The following is a 3,300-nucleotide window of genomic DNA, read 5'->3' on the forward strand; positions in this document are numbered from 1 at the left end:
CCTTCAGCGACGGGCTGGTTTTTGCCGCAGTCCCTGACCAAGGTAAACAGGAGGGAGGAGGAAAGACGGCTCTGTTTCCATAGCAACCCAGAGCCCAGAGGGCAGGCGCTGTGGTTCTCCGGGATGTGCGGGGGTGGCTTCGGGGAGAAGAAAAGGCTCCCTGGAAAAGCCACAGGGAGGAAGGACCCTCCCATGCACACGGTGGGGTGCGTTCAGAAGTAGGGGATGGAGGGAAAAGGAGAGGGGTCAGGCACCCTCGGTGAAGTGGAGAATTGAGCAGGGGCCTGGGGACACAGAGACACATAGGGCCAGGGGTCACACCGAAAATGCAAGCGCACACCCTCTTCTGACCACTCAACCCAGGGAGCAGAAAAGAGGTGCCAGAGCGCTCAGAGCTTCCGAAATCCACACCTCCCTGGTCCTTTCCAGAAAACCCTTCCAGGGGGCAGCTCAGCCCGGGGACAACCACAGAGGTGGGATCTGGCCCCAAAGACAGGTGTCACCTGAAACAGGCCACTGTTGTCCGGCTGCAGTATGCTGGGAGGACCAGCTCCCGCTCCACCCTGCTCCCCCTGGGAGGAAGGTTGACCACTGCGTGGGAGTGTGACTGTGGAAAGGCATCCTTGCTGCAGCTGTGACTGTGATGGGACAGCAGAGTCATGCATAGGATTCTAGGGCTGGGGGTCCCAGAGGGGTGGCCCCGCCCCTCCTGGGGGCCAAGGACTGTCACCATGTCACTACAGCACTCTCCAGCTGCTGACCGAAGCCCTCGCTGACCACAGCCCTGCCACATTCCAGGTCTTCCCTCTGTAGCAACGTGAAGAGACTGCAGTGAGGTGTGGAACTGGGCAGTTCTTCCGGATTCATTAAAAACTGGTTCCACCACAGGAGTCAGCCTGGCCACTCAGGTGTGGGGCGGGTTTCTCCTCATTTAGCTTTCACCTGCATGCCCAGGGATAGGAGAAAATGGCACAGAGAGAGGTGGTAGAGGGTAAGCATCCTGCCCTGGCAAAGCTGAATGAATGCGGGTAGCTTCAGCCCAGTGAAGCAGCGGCAGGGGCGCCTGTGGGAACCTGGGTGGAGGTGCCCTCTGACCTTGGTTTCACTGGGCCAGGGGGTGAATGCTTCTGGCAGTGGAGCTTCCAGGCCCGGAAAACCCAGGCCTCTTCTCACGGGGGCCCTCAGGTGCTTGTGGACTGCCCAGAGACAGAAGAGAACTGAGGGTGGGAGGGCCTGCTTTCGCCTGCAGAACACCCTGAAATGCCCCATTTACCCAGCTCCCTCCAGGGCCCGCACAGTCCAAACTTCTCTGGCCTCAACTCCTACCACTGTGCCTTTGCTTCCTCTTGACCAGCCACGGTGGCTTCCTTGCTGCTCCTTGAGCGGTCAGGCGTGCTCCCTCTTTCCGGAAGTCTCCTCCTCCAGTATCCACGTGGCTCCATGCCTGGCCGCCTTCAGTTTTTTAATGTGGTCTTCTCACTGAGGCAGAGCCGGGGCTAGGGTGAGGCAAGTGAGGCAGCAAGGGCTTTCCTGCCCTCTCTTGTTAAAACTGTCTACTCTCCCCTCTGCTCAGGACTCTCCTCTCCCCGTCCTCTTCCCAAAGAATGGAGCATCATCTTGTTTAGTAGGCACGCTGTTTATTGCCGGACTTTCTCCATTAGAATGGAAGTGCCATGAGAACTGGAATCGTCTCTGCCTTGTTCTTGTTCTGTCTGTATTCTTCAGAGCCTAGCACATACTAGGTGCTCAGTGTACACTGTCAGATGGAGGGGCGGATGGAGGGATAAATGGGGCCATGGGGTCAGTAGGCTGTGTCCTTCCCCAGTTCCCCTTCCAACAAGTGGGAAGTGTGCTGCGGCCTTAGAAGAGGCTGGCAGAGTGGTGAAACGCACTCCTGGTGAGGCACACAATGTGAGGTACAGGGGTTACAACTAAAAAGAAAAACAGACTGGCCTTAAAAAAATAACAAAGGTGGAGGCTGCTACTTCCACCAGGCCCAGTAGCCCCAGCCAGGCTTTAAGAGTCCTCCTACATCGACCCGGTGAGGTGGTTCACGCCTGTCATCCCAGCACTTTGGGAGGCCGAGGTGGGTGGATCACTTGAGTCAGGAGTTCAAGACCAGCCTAGCCAACATGACAAAACCCCACCTCTACTAAAACTACCAAAAAAAAAAAAAAAAAAAAATTAGCCAGGTGTGGTGGTGCACGCCTGTAATTCCAGCTACTTGGAGGTTGAGGCAGGAGAACTGATTGAACCCGGGAGGCAGAGGTTGCAGTGAGCCGAGATCAGGCCACTGCACTTCAGACTGGGTGACACAGCGAGACTCTGTCTCAAAGAGGAAAAAAAAAAGAGTCCTTCTACATGAAAACTGCTAGCACAATTGGAGAAATTAAATTCATCCTGAGGCCAAGACTCTGCCCACTGGGAAAAGCAGGGTGGAGGGCAATAGCCCAAGTGTGCTCCCTGCCCCTACCCCACACCAAGGACTCTGGGGATTGTGCAGGGGCAGTGGCAATGAGGCAGCTCTCTGTGGGTTCAGCCCAAGTGGGATGTGCTGGAGGCCTCCACCACTACCAATGGGCTCAGCCTGGCAGCGCACTGGGAGGGGCTGGGGGAGAGGAAAGAGGGGAGAAGACCCTCTTAGAACCACATTAGTGCTTCTCTCAGACAGGCAGCCCTGACACCTGCACTGGGGGCTCCGTGTGCCTTTCTGCTTCCTGTTCCTCGCTGTGTGTAACCAGCAACAACAGGTTTTCACAGTTCCATCCGTCGAAACCCCCACTTGCAGAGTGAGTCACCTTCAATTTCCTGCCCGCCTGCCTCTTTCCTGATTGACCTGATAAATTCAGGACAGCTTTTATTGCTTTTGGCGAAAAACTGCCATTAAGATTTACAGAGCCGAAAGCTGGTACAATGTAATCTTCAGAGTAATTTACACAGTGAGTTTCAAAAGATGAAAAGTTAGCATTTCAGAGGTAATTTCATAAAAAGGATTATCAGATTAATCACTATGTCAATTTAATAGCAGTGTCTCAAATAATTAATTAGCTTTCTTGAAGTCAGCAATGCAAGAAAGGACTCTAAAAGGAATACAAATGGCTGTGTCAGACAGTAAGTATGTTTTGGGCAATCGATCTTGAGAGAATTCTTCTTGGAATTACACCGGTGGAATGTCAGGCGTGGGCTCATTGGCACAGAGAAAAAACCAGAAAGTGAAAAGCTCTTGGTGCGCCCAGGTCTCCCGAAGAGCCTTGGGACGTGACTGCTGGGGGCTTGTCTGTACCCGCAGAGCGAAAGCTG

At 54.3% G+C, this 3,300-nt stretch overlaps 1 long non-coding RNA gene across 1 annotated transcript; it reads left to right on the plus strand.

Moving 5' to 3' along the window:
• LOC112621473 lies at positions 1 to 887 on the plus strand. The gene is made up of 2 exons (XR_003118733.1): positions 1 to 42; positions 430 to 887. It is a non-coding gene; the product is annotated as an uncharacterized LOC112621473 (long non-coding RNA).
• The last annotated feature ends 2,413 nt before the right edge of the window (positions 888 to 3,300 follow it).

Source organism: Theropithecus gelada, chromosome 3 (genome assembly GCF_003255815.1).
Source record: "Theropithecus gelada isolate Dixy chromosome 3, Tgel_1.0, whole genome shotgun sequence".
NCBI classification, from domain to species: domain Eukaryota; kingdom Metazoa; phylum Chordata; class Mammalia; order Primates; family Cercopithecidae; genus Theropithecus; species Theropithecus gelada.